At 41.3% G+C, this 19879-nt stretch overlaps 1 protein-coding gene and 1 long non-coding RNA gene across 9 annotated transcripts in view; one reads left to right on the plus strand and one right to left on the minus strand.

The window, feature by feature from the left end:
- ANKRD6 (ankyrin repeat domain 6) overlaps window positions 1-16955 on the minus strand; it is an 89616-nt gene extending 72661 nt beyond the window's left edge. For 3 of the 6 annotated variants that reach the window (XM_069011156.1, XM_069011158.1, XM_069011152.1), the window contains exons 1-2: window positions 16873-16955; window positions 16372-16504 (exon numbers count right to left, since the gene is read on the minus strand). The gene's annotated coding sequence lies outside the window, so the exon portion shown is untranslated. Of the gene's footprint in view, window positions 1-12326; window positions 12345-13984; window positions 14558-16371; window positions 16505-16592; window positions 16678-16872 lie in introns of those variants that run through there. The other 3 variants (XM_069011153.1, XM_069011154.1, XM_069011155.1) reach the window with 3 other exon arrangements.
- Window positions 475-13978, plus strand: LOC138108464 (uncharacterized). 3 transcript variants are annotated; one of them, XR_011149975.1, is made up of 4 exons: window positions 475-695; window positions 3414-3567; window positions 9532-9606; window positions 13697-13978. It is a non-coding gene; the product is annotated as an uncharacterized lncRNA (long non-coding RNA). The 3 variants fall into 3 exon arrangements; XR_011149974.1 differs by lacking the exon at window positions 13697-13978 and adding an exon at window positions 11899-12093; XR_011149976.1 differs by lacking the exons at window positions 3414-3567; window positions 13697-13978 and adding an exon at window positions 11899-12093.
- Window positions 16956-19879: the final 2924 nt, after the last annotated feature.

Below are 19879 nucleotides of genomic sequence, written 5' to 3' on the forward strand. Positions count from 1 at the left end.
GAATAATAATATTGTTGCAAAATAGCTTAGAACTGAAAAAAAAAAAAAAAAAATCAACGTACAGATTTATTCAAAGGAACTGGGAGTCAGTAAGATCTGAGTATCTGTTCAAGAAGTGGTGATTTTAAAGTCAAAAGTTTTCATTATCATCCCTCAGCTTGGATCAGCAAGTTCAAAATCAAACTTCCAACGTGAACTTAAATATCCCAAAACTGGGTAGTTTCAGAAGTGAAGTAATATCATTGCTGCACCTTCAGATTTAATAAACTGAGTCAACTTCCTCTTGCATTTTCCCCACCCCCCCACCTCGTCAAAGCAATTCACCCCTCTGGTAATTCAGGTACGCTAGAGGGAAGTGTTGCAGGACAACACTTAACATCTCCTCCTCTCCTCAGCAATTCAAAAGGCAACAAAAGACTCAGTAATGGAGACCATTGTCTGAATGAAAAGGTCCAATTTACCAAGATTCATCACAAAGTCTCTTATTCATCAGCAGCCTTGGCACTCTTACTCTTCTACCTCACACAGACATTTCTGGAATGTGTTTCAGGCTATTGGGAGAAAAAAAAAAAAAAGGTAGTTCAGCAGGAAGCAGCAGAGGGTAAAGAAAAGAAGAATCTGAAATCGATCTTGTTCCTGTCTTCCACAGCACAACTTCTGTCAGAAGCACCAAGCAGAGCAGGATTGTCCCCTTGGTGAGCACAGTTTTCTTTTTACTTTTTCTGTTTTGGTACCTCCAGTAATATTTACAAACTATTTACACACAAGAACAATACTTGCAATTTTGCATCAACGTGTAGCTGTTCTCTTACAAGGCATCTGAGATTTTATATGAACTAGATTTGCAGATTGAGAGCAGGAGAGTTATATTTTCATCTGCTTAGGAAAAGTTCTACTTGAAAAGTTTCCTCCTTGCTAGACTGCATGTCGATTTACTAACAGACCTACTAGGATAAGGATACACAGAAATTCACTTCAGAACCTGCAGGGGGTTTTACTACCATTTTTATGAGAAGAATATTCCTCTTGCTTGCTCGATTCAAAGCTTATGAAAACCAATTAAGAGATTGAAACAAAGTCAGCAGAACCAACATGGGCAAAAAATGTCTTATTCGAGTACTGGCATCTGGGTAACCTTTGCAACAGAGTGCCAGTCTCCTCTCGAAGAATACCTTCTCTGCATTTTCAGAGGCAGTTCTGCTCTGGACCAGACAAGAGACAAAATAATAATAATATTATTATTGTTGTTGTTCTTGTTGTTTCGTTCCTTGGATTTAAACTCACGTGACTTGACCATCACAAGTGCAGTGCAAACTTCCCTGGAGATCTAACCCCTCAGTAGAATACTTACAGTGATAGGTATTAAAACAAGGAAACAAAAACCCTGAAACACATTTTGTTCAGACTTGCATGCAGTGAAAATGCTTGCAAAAGAATACAGTAAAAGGGAGGTATGTACAGAAAGTTATCCTAGTTTTGATTAATGCGTCTTATTTGGGAGTGCAACAGGAAACCTAAGGAACTTGTTTGCCCCGAATTAATGTAACACTAAGGAGGAGTTAATGTAACACTAAAGCTGCCAAGCAAATCATAGAGAGAGCAGAACTGCCAGAATTAGTCAAGCATTGCTCCCGCTGGTGCGAGCCTGCTCTTGAGTTCCAGGTCACAGCTTCCACACAAAAGTGCACTCTTACCTCTCCAGAGCCTTGCCCAGTCACTGCTTGTCCTATGCAGCACACAGGGCACGTCTCCCACAGAGCAGCAAATACACGATGACGTCTTTAAGGTTTACACCACAGCATTCTCCTCTTATGGTTTTTCATGTTTAATTTCCTTTTTCAAATAAAAGCCACGTAAAACCAAATATACAGCAGTACCCCATGCCTCTGCATTCTCTCATACCACTTGCCTATGTTAACGATCCACAGGATTTGCACTCAAAGTTGTTGAAAACCACAGTACACGCCTCCTCCAGCACCTGAACTACAGGAATAAGTGCTGGAAAACACAGGTTTAAGAAGGCAGCAGAAAAGGACTGGCTAGTGGTGACGAATAGAGTCAGCTTGTTGCCACAGTCTCACACAAATATTTGTAAGACATGAGAGGAATGTTGGGAGTCAAGCTTTTTTTTGGAGGGGGGGAAGGAGAGAGAGGTGTTACTGAATAGCGAGAAATTATGGCTAGTGGCTGAGTGCAGCATAAATGAGAACAGGTTTGGCACTTTCTGAAATGCAGTGAAGATGCTGATAAGACTTAGGGCACCTGTGGTAACTGGTGACCTCAGCATGGGCTGGAGTGGATTTCTGTACCTGTGAACATGCTTATGATATAATTATGATTATGAATGCATTAATATAAATAATGCAGAATGATTCTACTTGCTTTATTTCTGTGGCTGTAATGTGGTCTTGCTCAAAAGAAAGAAAGAAAGAAATGCATAATTAACACTGGTGGGCTGATGAAGAGAAACCAAAAGTGAAGACCTGTTGCCATGTTTGTCTCACTTCATAAAAATTACAAAAACCTCCTTAGAACAGTATAGCAAACTGCTAAAAAACTTTTCAGCTTTATTTCTCAAAGACGAGTTACAGGAAAAGTTTTCAGGAAACTTCCAGTGCTGAGGCTCTGAACATTTATTTATTCCACAATTTAGAACAAAGACCTCTAGTCCTTTACATTTCCACTTCCCTTTCTCTCAAACTGTCTTGCATTTAAGCAAAGAAAGTCTATATTTCTAAGTGGAAAACAGGTAAACATTTGGTTATTCCATTTGCAAAAAGTTAAGCTGTTATCACCATAAAGTTGAAGGCAAAAATTTGAACAGATAAGAGGATAATGTTTCTGTGATTATTTTTCTCTTTTCCTCATAAATCAAGCCAGGAATTCTAAAGCAATTCTCATTAAAAATGCCCCTTGGGTTCTTTGAAGACATGTGCTGGCAGGCCAGTAAGACTTTTACAGTTGTAGATTTTGGGGGAAGAAGGGGAGTTATGCTTGAGAAAAGGCATGTGCTGGGACAGACCACACAATAATGACAGCAGCAGAGTTTTGGTACAAGACCTTTGTTTCATAAAAACATATTGGGCTGAATATATTAGTAGGACACATTTGCTGAGTCAGACACTACAACATGAGAATCCAGGAATAAGTTTAGTTTATGTAAATACAGTCTGAAGACAGTCCCAGCACTGGGTGAATAACACTGCCGACAGAGGTTTGAAGAAGTATCTGCTAAAAGCCCTCAGCTGCACCAGTCCGTTTCACCCCCTGCCCACTCTTGTTACACCTTCTCCTTGTCCTGGTCTTTGCTAGGATAGAGCTAATTTTCTCAGTAGCTGGTTCAGTGCTGTGTTTTGGATTTGGTATGAGAATCATGTTGGTAACACATGGATGTTTTGGTTGTGGCTCAGTAGTGCCTACACTAAGTCAAGGACTCCAAGTGTCTCATGCCCTGCCAGTGAGGAGAAGCACAAGAAGCCAGGAGGGAGCATGGCCAGGACAGCTGACCCGAACCGGCCAAAGGGATATTCCATACCATAAAGCAACACATTCAGTACATAAACAGAGGTGTGTCATCTGAGGGCTGCCAATCACTGCTTGCAGATGGGCTGGGCATTGATCTGTGGGTGGTGAGCCATTGCACTGTGTATCACTTAGTTTTCTGGAGTTTTATTTCATTCTTTTTTAGTAGTAGCATTGTTACCATTAGTATAATATTATTACTATCATTAGTATTGTATTAGCATTATATTTTACTGTGTTTCAAACTGTTCTTATGTCAACCCATGAGGGTGGTTTGGGTTTTTTTTTTACTTTTTTAGGGCTTTTTTTCTGATTCTCCTTCCCATCTCACCAGTAGGGAAGGGAAGAATGAGCAAGCAGCTGTGTCAGACTTAGTTTCCAGATGGGGTTAAACCATGACACTCCTCCACCCATATGTGAGAATATCCAAACCAACCCAAAGTAAGGCAGTTTCTCCCCAACAAGCACAACTAAGTCAATAATCCTAGTAGGCACATCAAAGTTGATTTTCCTCATCAACTGTTCATATCCAAGGATGCAACACTGTGATACTCAGATCACTCCTCCACAGTGTTCTTGTTGATGCTTTACAAGATGCAAAATAAACACAGGTAGATGAGAACAGTAACACTAGTCTACAACTCCATGATTCTGCTCATCTTAGACATTTAGTTTGTCAGTGAGGTTTTTAATCCATCACCCTAATGAACCTAACAGTGAGTGCCATAACCATGGTAAGTGCAACAGGGTTACATTTGGATTCCTAATTCCTAAAGGTTTTGTTACTGAAACAGAAGATAACACAGTTAATGTGAAGAATAAGGTGAATTAAAACTGAAATAGGGTTTTTTGCAAAGACAGAACATGACCATGGGAATTATCCTATACGGAGAGAGAATCTTGGCAATTACTATCTGAAAAGTCAGTTCAGTCTTATTTTTTAAAGTCAGCAAATAACCTGCTTTGGTGTAGAAAAGCACCCATCAGGGTGGTTGTCATGAACCAGGAGAAACATATCCTTTCAAAAAGTCTGAGAAAGCATATGGGTAAGACTTACAAAGTACAGAGAGGGAACATAGGCTTGCTTTATATCCTGTGTCAGTCTGAAGGTTTTATGAAGCCATTCCCACTGGATACTCTGAACAATAAAAAGGAACAGCTTAACTTTGCCCTTAGGTAATTAGAGAGTATAGGTGGAAAACAGATGTCTGAAGTAATTACAAAATAGGAAGGGCCAAAAAGGATGACAGGTTCTGGACTTGGGGGACCAGACTAGGGACTTGATTCCCCACAGAAATAAGACTTTGATGTTTAAGGCAATCACCATTATCATGAAATAGTCAAGGACTATCAAAGAGTTTGATGCCAAAGAAACAGTATCTGCAAAAAGACATCTAAATTCCCCTATGAAGTTGTAATACCACAAGGTCAAGTTACCCTTCACAGCTGTATCTGTACAGGTGATGTTTGTGAGTAATCTCCAAATAGGTCATGCAGACAACACTTTGGAAATTCTGATCCTCTTGCCTGGCCCCATGGCAGACATGGAGTTGAAGGATCTCTCAGTGGGTTGTGGGCACCCTCTGTGCTATCTTTAATACTTGCTAAATTCTTTGGAAGTTCTGCAGAAGACTCTTCCCCACTCCACACAGAAGTTCAGTGGTGGAAATCTCAGTCAGATAACAAAAGTGGTTCCCTAGCTCAGTGCTCTTTTGTTCCAACCCACTGAACAGCCCAGTTCCCAAAACGTCCTTCTTCACTTCTTTTCTTCAAGCCATGCAGAGCAACAGTTTCAACTCAGTATTTGAATCACGAGGACTGCCTCCCCACCAAGCTCAAAATAAACAAAATCTTATGTTTCTGTCCTGTCCTACTTATATTGCAAAGTAGGACCTCAATTTTAAAAAACTATGGATCGACAAAAAGTACTTCCAGGACAAGCAACTGAAGTTAATCTCTCTCAGTGCACACTACAGCTCAATTAACACATCTCACCTTGAATATCACATTGCTCTTCCCTGTATCTCGAGAATCTTGCCAGCTGTACTAACATAGGAACAACAGAAGAAAGTAGCTATCACAAAACCTTGGCTCTTGCATCAGGTGACTGTAATGAGCATTGCACAAGGGTGCTTTGATGTTACAAAAGGCCTAAGAAAATGCCAGGGGGTTGGGGTGTGTTTCTTGTTGTGTTCACTCTCCTACCAAAGGGCACTCGTCATACACATGCCATCTGCTGCATTGAAATGCGATACGCAACCAGGTAAAATAAAAATCTCCCACACCAGCAGGCTCTTTGTACAGATTAAAAGGATCACCACTAATATAATTTTAGGTGATTCAAGAATCTGTGCTACAGAGACTGCATTTCTTGAAAGCTTCTCCTCTTGCAGGACAGAACCTCAGCTCCCAGTGAAGACTCTGCCCTCGTGGCTGCGCACAAGAAGTCACAGGTTGATCATCCAGAAATACTTGTACTCGTGTCAAGTACAGAGAGCTGAGAGTATGAAGGGAACAAAAAGGACCCCACTCCCCCTCACTACTCCCTGACCCCCCTTCTTTCCCTGTATGCTCACAGGCACTGCAGGAACCCAAAGGAGCAATCCTGTAGTGGAAGCCATCTCTCTGGTTTAAAGACACACAGCCTCTTAATGCTTGTGGATGTTTCCCACAGCCTGAAAGAAAGGAAAATCTGGAAAAGTGCTACTACATGGACTTACCTACAGCACCTTGGTAAAGTCAGAATCCCTTAGTACAAGCACCTCCTTGGTCAGCCACTGATAGGAACCATGGAGAATGATGCTATTTGTTGCACCCATTTCAGTCCCTTTATGTTTCTAATTTGTCTTCAGTCAAAATACATGCTGTGATCTTATTTTGACACTGAAAAGGATCATGGAGTTCAGTGTATCTGCTTTATAGTTAATGAATATTCTGAAATTTCAGGATATCTGAGTCTCCTTCATACTTTACAAGAGGCCAGCAGGTACAAGACTGTGTTAAGACATGGAAAATATTTTACATTATCTGTCCACATAGGCTGTCCACGTTTTAAAGAGAAATAAGAAGCAAAAAAACCCCCAAGCCTGATGATGGAACAACAGAGAAGGGCAGGATCGTCCTAGAGTGACATCACGTGCCTGGACCATGTTCCCAGAAACAGGCAGAATTTTCCTCATGGCTGCCTGCTTCCCTACCCTCATGAAGCTCAGCATCTCTGTGCCTTGTATATTCGAGGACACCCTTTCGAAAGAGATTCCATTTTCACTTTTACAACGTAGAAGACAAATACAATAAAAATCTCAAGGAGGTGGCAGATCCTGTCCAGTAATAGACAAATAGATATTCCTTAACCATCACTCCCTACCAAGGAACACAGTGGACCACTGTTATCAAAAAAACAATGTACTGATAAGGATTGGAAGCCTACCAAAGCTGGAAGCACAACCACAAAAGCCCATAAGCTACTGATGTTGGAACAGAGTTGAAAGCTGTCAGAGATGGAAAAATATGCCCCAAGACTCAAACAACACTAGAGTTGAAGTGAAAGCAGAAAAAATAAGATTGCAAATTGAGACAGGTAAAGGCTAGAGGACAGGATGAGGAAGAAAACACTGAACAAAAAGCTTTTAAAAGGCCTTGGAAGATGTGTCACGACAATCAATCTGATCTGTAAAGATCACCTGGAAAGGTATGGAAGAGGGAGACATATCATTTTTCACTCTCTCACAAATTCTTTCTTAAAGGATTGTCAAACAACCTTTTGCTCTATTCACAGCTCTTCTGGGTTCCAAGTGGTGACTCAGAATTTATTAACCACTGTCAGGAGCACAGCTAGCAAAACAATAGGAGATCTGTAGGGGAGGAGAAACAGATCAAAGAAAATCAGATGATTCTCAGATCAATGATGCAAAAGTACTAGGACAAAAGAGGGGGGAAGACAAAATTGGGGAACAATACAGAGCTTTTAGAAGTGGCACAAAATGAAGAGAAAATGGGAAAATTAAATTGAAAAAGGACAAGATGTCAAGGACATCTTCGTTACCGTAAAATCACAGGAGTGGTCTAATATGGTAGAAACACACACTGGCATTTCAGTGCAGACAAGATCAAACTTCCCTCCTGAACTATGCTGATCCATCTGTGGAGTTGCAGGTACAGCAGTGTGAGTGAGGAAGAGTTAAGGGCAGAGTTCTGCTCTGTCGGCATTACAGGACTGAATCACACCTTATCGGGGAGCTGCATCGCCACACAACCACCAGCTCCCGGTGGTGTATAAAACAGAGAGCAAAAACTAAGGACTGACTCTAGTGCCGTTTTCTTACATTTAGCCTTCCCATTTATTCTTGGCTCAATACAGGGAGGCAGAAAGGAGGGGTAGAAAGAGAAGGCAAGCAGATTATATATTTGTATTCTTGTTTTCCAGTCCTTCCAGAAAGGCCAGTTTTGTAAACAGAGAGAAAGCTGAGATTTTCTTTATCTTGTTAACTACTCCCATGACTGTAACACACTATGCAGAGTTCACAAGTATCTCTGCTCAACATTATCGAAAATGCACTGCAACTCCTTTTGCAACACATTATTTTAGTCAGGCTATCTGCACCTAAAAACACTCAGCCTATTGTTTCAACAGCACAGACCTGCAAGCTGAATTATAAAAATTGTCCAATATCATATCATCTTGGCTACAGATTTAATTTCACGGAATATGAAACTACACTGAAAATCTTTGTACAACAAGACAAGGAAACATAAACACTCATTTCTTTTTTGTTTTTTTTTTTCCCCTTTATATTAAGTGTGAGCCTACTACAACTCCCTCTGGGAGGATATTTTTCATACAAAGCCACATTCTTTGGGTCTTATTCACATAAACAGCCATTGAATTGAATGAGATCAGCCACAGAAGCAGGGAAATCAGGTTTTGATCCAGCATTACTGATACAAAATACAACATAAAATTCAATTTAAAAAAGAACAGGATAAGAAGCATCCATCTTTAAACTAATAATGCCAAAACTGGTTAGAGGTTTTGTTTTTCAGTTCTACCCTTCTTAGATTTAATAAACTAATTATAATTTTGCTACACACAAGCTGTTGATAATTACCTCTCTATGGGCCATACTGTTATTTGAGTATAAATCATGTGATTTATTTAATGAGTCATTACTTTAGTATCACTTTATTCTTGATCGTTCATTAAGGAAGGCCTGAAAATGCCACTTACAGAGCATAAGGGAAGTGATTTTTAAGTGGTACTTTAAAATCTGCTAACTTCTGCATTACAGACACTTTTGCCTGATTCTGTTTTTCTTGGAAGACCATATATATTTTGAGCTAAGCTTAACATAAACAAACCATGAGAAACTTTTGTTAGCAGAAGAGTGGGTACTCATACTCAAAATTTGAATCATGACAACTGATCAACTGAAGGTCAGCTTGCTTTTTACAAGTAAGAAGGACAGACATACAACAGATGCTTGCTGCTACATTAAAATTTACAATGTAACTTTATATTAATATCAGTCAAACTAAGACACTGCCTATACAGCTAATGATTTTCAAAATCTTAGTATTTTGGGGAAGATGACAAGTATACAGCTCCCTAGAATGACAGAAAAATCCTTCATCTTAGCATGAAACACTGTAGCACATATTTACTAATGTACTGAGAAATTCCATCATAGTGTCTCTCTCCTCTGATAACTCTCCCTGGCTTAGCTTACTTGAAAAGAGCATTTAGTGCTTTTTCCACTAAGGCAGAGTATCTGTGTGTTTCATGAGAGTTACATAGGACTGAAACACAGAGCAAGTTCTCAGTTTCACTGACACTCTTTATCCCATGTCTGGGAAAGACTGAGAACAGGTCCCAGACAAAACTAGCTTTACACCACAGCCTCCTGAGTAGCTCAACACTTGTTTCAGCCTAGTCAAGGAGAGACTCTTAATTTCAAATTGTGAGGAGAACAAATAAACCTTTAAAATGATGGTTGTTTTTTTTCTTTCAAGTGCTGTGCTGAGTTCTTTTGAATGCACCTTACCTGTTTTCTTGGTGTGCCTGTTACCAAAACCAGCTCATCCCATGTAAGTATATCCAGACACTTGCTGCATGTACAAACCCACAAATGAAATGCAAGCAAATCATATTATTACAACTTTTCAAAAGAAATATTTTTAAAAGCTGGAAATACATGCATCCAAGTTCTGTATACTTGATTTTGAATAAAATACGTTTCTATCTTCCATGCCAAGTATCCTACTTTGAGGATTACAAACAAAAAGAGGAAAAACCTGGCAGAGTTCTAGTAAATAAAGCAGCAACACCCGCCTCATTTGTATGTCTGCAGCTATAGACATGAAAGGCTAAATTCTCTGAAAGAATATGGAACTCAGAAATTAGCTCTTAAACTTCTCAACTATGTGTTAGTGGGCAGAGACAAGGGGAACAGAAAGGAGGCAGAAAAAATTTGGGGGTTAGTTTTTTTTTTTGACCTATGTTACTCTTGTATGGAGACTATGAATCTAGGAACAATTTCTTAAAATATTAGTTTTTTTCAGTTAAGAGACTCTGCCAAGGACCAGAGCTTATATCTACAAATTCTGCTTTGATTTATTGATATGGCATGCTACTTAGTGCAAGTAGTCATACCACTCTTTTAATTCTGCCATTCACTTTCACACTGGGTCCCATCTTGCTTCCAGGTAAACAAAGTGTAAAATTCTTATTGAGCAAGGATGAATAAGCAAAGCAGAGCTAAATATAGAAATAGTCAACCTGGTCTGACAAGTAGGAAGAACGAGAAGCAGAAGTGAGTTACTATAATACACTGGGGCACTCTCGGACCAGAACTAAATCCCAAATAGAACACTGAAACTTGAAATTTTATGAAGGAAGCTGGGATGTGATTGCAATGTAGACTAGTTAGAGCTGAATGTTGATTGTTTGGACATAAGACAGACATTTAAATTAAGCTACTTCACATTTGTGGTGAATGTACACATAGCCTGTTACCACAGTTTCACTGATGTGAAGTTATTCCTCAATAACTCATGTCCAGTCCCCAAAGATTCTCTTCAAAGGAAGGAAAGCTGCTTAAAAGAAAAAAAAAGCAAACCCACCAAAAAAATCCCAGTATTTTAAAAACTAGGCAGTCATGGGATAACAGGAAAAGTTCTCATCTGTATAGAGAACCAGTTAGACAGGAAATAAACAGTACAAGGTCAGTCTTCCCAGGAGAAGGACACTAAGCCTGCAGCCCCACGGCCATCTGCATTAAGCATATATTGTGTTCATTACACCCACTAATGAGTCACAAGGGGACAGGGAAAGATTACAACTGTTAAAATGGCTGGTAGATTTCAATACCATTTAAACACAGTCTGGTATTTGTGGTGGGGAAAAACACCTCAACTTCGTATGCATAATGATGGGTTTGGGATGATTCAGGAATAAAATCCTGGATTGACAGTGGACTGTTCTTACAAAAGCATCAGCACAGTTAAAAAACAGGAAGACTGCTAAAAAATCGTTACTGCAGAGAATACAACCAAACCCACCTTTAATCTAAGAAACTCAATTGCATCTTAGAAGTTGTAACTCTGGCCTTCTCTTCTTGGAAAAGGTTTAGCAAAACCAGAAAAATTTCAAGGAAGAAGAACATGAGAACCAAAGGTAGGATATAATTAAGTAGAAGAAAATCAGGTTGGAGAAATACTAGAAGGCATCAGATTAAACCACCATATTTCAGGCTCAAAACAAGTGAGAAGAAATAGCTCTTCTCAGCATAAAGCAACTTTCAAGCTGTGTTTTTCATAGCCTTTCTTCTCTGATCTTCTCAGGATGTTTACCATTCACTCATGCTCCCTCCTCAGCTTGAGAGAGTCACTGACATGGATGCCCTACAAGAATGAAAGACATTAAAGAGAATATATGCCATCTTTCCCTGCAAATGAAATACAGCCAACTTAGAGATGAGAATTAGCCAGGCTGACCATGAAACCATTCACCCGCACCTCCAAACCAGGCTCATCATACCTTGCTCAGCTCCTGGCCACAGTGCAGGAAGAGCTGAAAGAAATCTGCCCAGACAGACAGTCGTGTCCCAGTCAGTGAGAGATGTCCACCTCTCCCTGCCTTCAACTGAAGTATGATTTGTAAAAATGATCACACAGAGAAGCTGCTAATGTTAGGCACTCTGTTTTTCTAGCTATGTCAAAAGCATCTATGTCACTTGGTAAGCTTTTGAAAACTCTTTACATTACTAGAATTTAAAAAATTAAATTTGATCTTGCTTATTTTGAGGCTAACAGCAACTAACACAGCTAACATCAACACACCCTCTTGACTGAGCTGTCCTCATTCATCCCCAAACCCAGTTCTGCTTTATCAGGCATGCTGGTAATGAAGCTGCTGACCTGCAGGGGCACCTCCGCTTGCCTGTCGAGACACCAGAGAAAGTGAAATGGATGACAGCCTCACCCAGTGCACACCAGGCCAGGATTTCTTAAACCCTGGCTTCTCCAAACTGATTAAGTGTAGTCTTACGGGAAAGAAGAGAATCCAGCTTGGTAACTGACTGCTCATTAATAAAACACTACACTTCAAATTCATGTTTAAGCTTACTCCACACCTGAGTCTGCCATTCATATCAATACTTACACCATAAGCTTAAAAATAAACATTAAAAACCACCATAAACTTAAAAATAATTTTAAAAAAAGCACATGGAAAGAGCATGGCCTGATTTTACACAGAAGCTGTGAAAAAAGAACAACACATATTAAAATGCCCTAGGGTCTATCACCGTGTCCCACAGCCATAGGGAGGAGGAGAGAAGATCCAGCAGGCAGGAATTGTGCAGCAGGATTGATTTATTTAATTATTTTACAAACTCTTTTATAGAATTTTTTCTTCATAGTCCAATTGGACAAGGATCAGCCACCCCTTGGGTGATTGGCTAAAATCCTAAAACATCCATTGTCAAAATATTTTTCTGCTGTACTATAAACAAGGCTTCTCAAGGTTGCAGGTGTTTCATTGTTTACACACTCTGCTACCTCTTCTGTGAGAGAGAAAAGTCTCTCATGGACGTAGAAAATAGCAAGGAAATTCTTGCTAGCAGCATTTTTGTATCCACAAACACATACTTGCAAGAATTCAGGAGCTGCTGTAAAGTCCAGAAAAACCAAACTGATAAGGAAGTGCTGCACTTTCAAAATCTGGATTTAAACCAGAACAGTAACGTCAATGAAAGACTGTAGATGTCAGGCAGATAATTCTGCAGCCAGAAGAAAGACACCCTCCTTCCCTACATCCCTAAATCCTCTCGAAAGACTTCAACCAGACGGAGTCTAATCCTGAAAGTGCTCAGACAGAAAATGAAGGAAAATTACTCATATGTAAGCTTTACAAAATACTAACAAACTGAGTTAAGCAACAGATCTGCCTGGCAGTTATTAGAGCAATTATTTGAGACAGTAGTGATACAGTGAAAAGATCACATCCTACCCAAGACTCCAAACCAGCTGCAACTTCTGCATCTGTTGCACACAGACATCAAACTCTGAATACAAGTAAAACATACCTAAAATGACTCACTCTGATCACTGTTAAGAAGCTACTCAAATATTACGCTCATATATAATTACCATACATTCACAGTGCTTTCTTAGTTTATAAAGCTGGCACTTTTCCTCAGTGACTGACTCATCCGAGACAATTTAGGGCATTTGAACTTAGAAGTGTATTGACACAATACAAATAAACTAGCAACAGGTCTTCCTAAGATGTCACATTGCAGATGCTGTTAAAACTAACAGAAAATATTCCTGACTGGCTTAAAGCAATTGGCATCTCAAACTGGAAAAGGAAATTATCCCACTGCAATGCAGACACAATGAAGATGCACACTCTCAAGGAACTAATTTCCATCGAATCCAAATGCATTTTCCATAGTGCAAATGAAAATGCTTTTGTCCAACAGCACGTCAAGACATGCACACAAAATCTGTATCTTCAGTGTCTCACTTCACAAAGTGGATGGTGCTTAGGTGGGGAAGGTGGCAAATCATGAGAGAGCTCGAAGTCCTGTGCAGCCTTAATGCCTCATTTATCACACATCTCTCAAAAATGTATCCTAAATTGACGCTCATTTCATCACTGTTTTTTTGATAGCATCCTTGACACTGGTATCAAACTACTGTACACCAACAGTATCCTTCCTGCTTCACTCCCAAGACACACCTCCAACTGGACCTCAGAGTTTTCCAGAAAACAAGAAAAATACCTGTCTGGCCAAACCAGCACCAATTTGAATACAAAGCATCACTGTGTCACAACCTGTCAAATGCACAGCCTGTCAAAGGAAGCAATACACAGAGAACATCCCAGTCACAGGCAGTATCTCAACACTCATGCATTTGAAAGCTATGCAACAAATAAGCGAGGACTCCACACACTTACTCTGACTCTTCCTAACTTTGGAACACCTGCCTTCACAAATCCAACAGTCTTCTGAATGGCAGCATGAGATAAACCAAATAGAGACAAAAGGAGTGGAAAAAGTTTAGAAAGAGACCAGTACCCATAACAGTGACAGATCACAGCAAGACCTGGGGTATCTCAGGATTTCACTTTTCTCACAACTGCTGTCAATGAACTGTAACAAACTATTCAGCTGCACCTGCTAACAGGGAGTGGAGTAGTCAAGTGAGAAGTAACTAAGCTATTCCTAAAGGGTTCACAAGTTAGCAATGGTATGCAAGAATATTTCTAGTACTGTACTTCAGAAACTATTCTGGAGATTTTGGGGATCAAAATAGCTGCATAGGAGGCAGGGAAGAAAATTAGCCCCTTGTTGTTATGAATTAAGGTCTTCCTGAAGTACAGCTCTACACCTTCTATTTTTGGCTGGATCATTTTTGAGGAAGTCACATATTTCATCCCTGAATAAGCAAAAGTAACTAAAAATATTTATTTCAAATTTTTATTTGCCTGAAGGAATTACAATAAATTTATGTCTTTGACAAATATCTCCCTGATCAATCTTGCCAATAAAATAGGGCACCTCAATTGTGGTTTTAAATAAAATACTTCCACTAGGGATGTGTTGTACTGATGTATCTCTAAAAAAAGATAGAGCTGTGAGTTCTCTGCAAGTTCATCCAAAGTCCTAACTGTTGAGGGAAAAAGAGGAATTGCACATCTGAAACTAATGAGAATAAATATAGTTGTCAGTATAATTAATTTAAGAACCTGAAAGTGCTTTACAAATGTTCATTGGTACACCACCTATCCAAACCAATAAGCATTGTTCATCCTGTTATACAGATTTAGTGAATAAGGGGCAGTAAGGTCTTTTTTTTATACATCACAAAATGACTCACTGGCAAAGCCAAACAGAGGTGAAGCTGAAGACACATGGAGAAATGCAGCTTGAGGCTCAATTGCTCATTACCACACCCTACAAGCACCTGATTTATTAAGAAATCATTCATCTCATCTAGTCCAAGAACACAGTAAATTTGATAATCTGAACTCCAGAATGTGCCACCTGTGACAGGGCAAGATGCCAAGCCTGGTGCTGCAACTACAACAGCCGACATGGGAGCCCTATTAGTGCAGACAACTTCGCACAATTTCTGTTCCCCAAAAAGACCTCTGTGAAAAAATCATGAAGGAGAGCACCTGCACCATCAGGAGTTTATCAGTTTATTTTTCCCCATCATTTACTGGCTGTTCATTTCTAGTGTTCAAAGCCAGTCTCCTATACGAGGTTGGTAGCATTGTCTGGGTAAATATTAAGGAGCAGGGGAAAGTGAAAACTTTCCAACTGAATCCTATCACAAAGGCCATTTTTAATTTTATTAGGTTTTTCAAACAAAAAAACAAGGAGAAGAGCAGTGACATTACTACTGCTGCTGCACAATTCCCATTTAGCCTTGCAGACTAACAGGTACTCACAAACAGGCATACATCATCTATCTACATACCAAGCATCTAAATACTTTATGCAGCCACTCAACTGTAGGTTTTGCAACATGCAGTGTATTTAACTATTTTTTAGTATTTTCTGCTCAGAAATTATTATGAAGTTCTGAATGAGAACATTACACCATGTCTTGTGGTCTGCAATGCAACTACAGATCTCACACGTAACCACACATCTCCAGAAACACTTTGTTTTCCACCTATCTAGAGAATGAAGATTACACAATACTTGGAACTTGAGCCTGCCAAAATAAGTTGTTATAAAACTAGCTGCGCAGCCTGACACATCACCTTGAAAGAAAGTAAATAACATTCTCCTCAGAATAAACCATAGACTCAAACAGTCCTACCAGGGGATCAGATCCATGCCTAACCAATGCTGCATAAGAGTTAAGACATGGTTATGTTCCTCTGTCTTTGGACAGAGGTGGACTTACTGATCTTCCCAATTACTCCTTTAACGTTGGTAGTACATTCTAGGTTCATTTAAACAACTCATGGGGCAAAGATTCACTGATGCACCTACCAACAAGCTACTTTCTAACCTCTCAATGTTTTCCCTGTGAACAAAAGGTATTCAGTTGCAGACAACATGTCCTTTTGGTCATTTGTATTGCAGAGGTACCAAGCAGAAACCCAAACAGTCACTTTGCATATAATTATAAAAATATGAAGATATTGGTTATGCCTTTTTTACAAAACAGAGCACTGTCTACAGCCTGTGCTGTAATGCACACAACACCCTAGGGCACGATAAGCCCTTTATTAATGCTTGCAATAAAAAACACTGCAGAACAATTACATGCCGTAGCCATGGATTTCCACAATTAGAGCTCTATCAGCAGCCAGTGTGTACTCACAAGATGTTGAGACCTCAGGGGAGGCTGATGTTTGCAGCAAACTAGTGGAAATATTTCTAGTGGAGCTTTCAGGTGATGTCAACAACAGGAAGGATGACTTTGAGCCAGATTTCCATTTCTCATCAGACGCGGCCTTAAAAGTTGGAACAAGAGCGTTAAGACTCCTCATTTTCACCCTCAAACCTGCAACTTAACTCCTACGTCGACACTGGCTCTTGTACCTCCGCGGCACACCGGAGGGTCCGCGTCTTCCCAACCTGGGGGGTCCCTCCCCGGTCTGGAATAAGGCAACACTTTCACTACTCAGGTGCGGGGCACTGGCTTCGCCGCGGTCGTCCCCGTCCCCGTCCGTCAGCCCCGCCACAGCCCGGCCACCTCCGCCATCACCTGTGCGGCCCCGCCAGACGCGCCCCCGCCGCGCCCGGCCCCCGCCGCGCTCCCCCGCCCCAGCGCAGCCACGCGCAACCCGCGGCGGAGGTCGCGGGTGGGCGCCGCGCTCACCTGCGCTGCCCCCGCGGCACCCGCTCCCGCCGGGCCGGGCTCGGCACTGCCCCTCCAGCGGCGCCTCCGCCGCCGGGCCGGGGCTGCCCCGGGGGTGGTGCCGCCGCCGCCGCTCCCTGCCCGCTGCGAGGGCGACACCGAGCGGCCGCGGCGGGCGGGCAGCGCCCATCGGCCCGGGCCGCCTCCCGCCCCGCCGGCGAGCGGCCGAGCCGGGACGGAGCCCCGCGCCCCGACCAGGAACGCGGGGCTCTGGCTGGAGCCAGGCTCCACGCGGGCTGGACGCTCTCCTGGACCGAAGCTCCTTTGCAACTTGATTATGGAAGCTCATAACAATTTGCGTAGGAGCAGAAGCGCTACAAAGCCACAGAATCACAGGGTGGGTCAGGTTGTAAGGGATCACAGTGGGTCACCTGGTCCAAGCTCCCTGGTTAACCAGGGTCGTCCTAGAGCACATGGAACAGGACTGCGTCCAGACAGCTCTTGAATATCTCCTGTGAGGTAACTTCCACAGCCTCTCTGGGCAATCTGTTCCAGCGCATGGTCACCTGCACAGTAAGTAAGTTCTTCCTCATGTTCAGGTGGAACTTCCCATGCATCAGTTTCTGCCCATTGCCTCGTGTTGGAATGGCTGAGACCACCGAGAAGAGGCCGATCCATCTTCTTGGTACCCTCCCTTTAGATATTTATACACAGTAGTGAGGTCTCCCCTCAGTCACATCTTCAGCAACCAAGCTCAGCTCCCTCAGCCTTTCCTCGTAAGAGAGCTGTTTCAGTCTCTGAATCACTCTCCTTTGCCCTCTGCTGGACCCACAGCGGCTACATATCCCTCTTGTACTGAGGAGCCCAGAACTGGACACAATAAAATTTCCCCAATTTCAGGGAGGTTAGATGCCCTTCCCTCCAGCAGGGAGCCAGTCAGCGGGCTTTGAAGTCTGAGCTGAAGGTCAGAGAGGGACGCCTTGAAAGCTGACTGTGCCTGCTTACCGCCTCACCCACCCCTCCAGCTACCACAATATCCCTGGGACGTTCCGCTCACCCAAGTCATGTGTTTGTATGGGCAATTATGGGTGAATGTCAGTAATTCACAAACTGGTAGGGAGGCAAGTTAGACAGGACCATCTGTAGACACTGGTAGAGGAGAAAGGAGTTTGTATGAGTAGGCTGAGTAAAATGATAAAAGTGGGATTGGAAGAAGGAGAAAACAGAAAACAAGCAGCTGTTCCCCATACAATGCCTGGTCGCTTTCAAAGGCTCTTTCTCTGGCTTGAAGGCATTCTCAGGATGCCCTAAATGAACTGATGCCCTAAACAAACTAAACATTGAAGTATCACAGCCACTTCCTAGTTATGTCATGAACACATTCTTTTGAATGTTTTTTCACATTACTCTATTTATGCCTTTTTCACTAAACAATTACTATGGTAGTCATCATTCTGTAGCAATAGTCATAACATAGGTTCACATCAAAACCCTTGGTGCTCCCCACAAATGACTGACTGGATTTACTGTTCTGATGCCTCCCTGATCTCAGCAAGGCTTTGTCAAAACTACAACATTAATCTGAAGTCTGGTGTCATTACTGAAGTGTAGTTGCTAAAACACATAAAAACACACTGTGATTCTTCACACTACAATTTTGTTTGCTTATTTCCATATTCAGGATAGGCTTACTTCATGTAAATTTTATTTAATTTGATATTGTGCAAAATTCTAATGTAGAAATAGAAGTAGTTCTGTGAGTAACAGTTAATCTGTATGTTAAATAAGTTCCATATATGTAAAAGTTTGCAGAACTATTTTGGTTATGTTTGATCATTATGATTGAGAAACAAGATGTTAGCACGTTGTAGAAAAAGGCTTTCTTGGCACTGATCTGTGATCAATGTATTTTATGGAAATTTTCACTCTTTAACAGGAACAGGATAAAACCCTATCACGATCCTGCAAACCTAGATGTAGATAGGCTCCTTGATTGCATGGATGCCAGTGGGACTATTCCCTGTGCTTAATTAACATTAACCTTTTCTAATCCAGACAGTCGATTTTGTATTTTTCTGGATTTTTTTTTCTAGTGGGAAGAGAAATGAATGAAACAGAAAGTATATCATGTCTATGAACTACAGCTCTCCATGGACACAGTCACATCTAACACTGTATATGTCATATATGCAAAGAATCAACCTCTTATTTACCTGCCCTTACTACAAGTCCTGTGCCTGAAGGCTGGGTGCTGTTTCATTATGTGCACCCAGCACCTGACTAAAGGAAAAGAAGAAAAAGGCCCAGTGCAGAGGGGACTGAAAACAACCTGGTGGCAAAAGGACAGAGGAGGAGCAAGTCCTGAGGCTTATGTAGAGTCCATGATAGATTATGGATCTAAGGGATTGGCAGAAGTTCCTCAGCCCTACTCTAAAAACCTATCCGGCAATGGGCCTGGAGTCTACATGGCTTTGAACCTGAAGCTGTGCTCAGGTAGGAGGTCACTGATGTCAGCTGTGGGAAGGTTGTGGGAAGAGCTGCATTGTAACCAGTTCTCTTTTTTAAGTTTCTACAGCCTGATTTAGTATTTCAATACATCCAAATTATTCTCTCTCTCATTGGTCATTTTTCATAGCTCTTTGTATAGAAGAAACCTAATACAGACAGATTTCTGGGCAAGACCCAATATCCAAAGCTGGCCTTGAGACCTAACAGCCCTTTGTGCACATCAGAGGTCAGCTGGTGTGTGAGACAGATGGCCCTTCATTACACACCTGGAAACTCTGTTCCTCTTTCCATCAGTTTTCAGCAGGCTAATGCCTGCCAGGGCTGTCCAAAGACACAATGCTGAAAACGTGACTGGTAAAAAAGTCCTGCTCCAAACCTAAGTTCTAATTTCTTTTACGGGATTTAACTTCGAAACATTTCCCATAATCTTTTAGTACATTGTTAATGTGTTCAAGCAAAACGTCTAAGCAGGTTGATCAGTTGAGAATAAAGGCAGGCATTTCGATAAATTTGTATATTC

The sequence above is a fragment of the Aphelocoma coerulescens genome, chromosome 3 (genome assembly GCF_041296385.1).
Source record: "Aphelocoma coerulescens isolate FSJ_1873_10779 chromosome 3, UR_Acoe_1.0, whole genome shotgun sequence".
In the NCBI taxonomy this organism is placed as follows: Eukaryota; Metazoa; Chordata; class Aves; order Passeriformes; family Corvidae; genus Aphelocoma; species Aphelocoma coerulescens.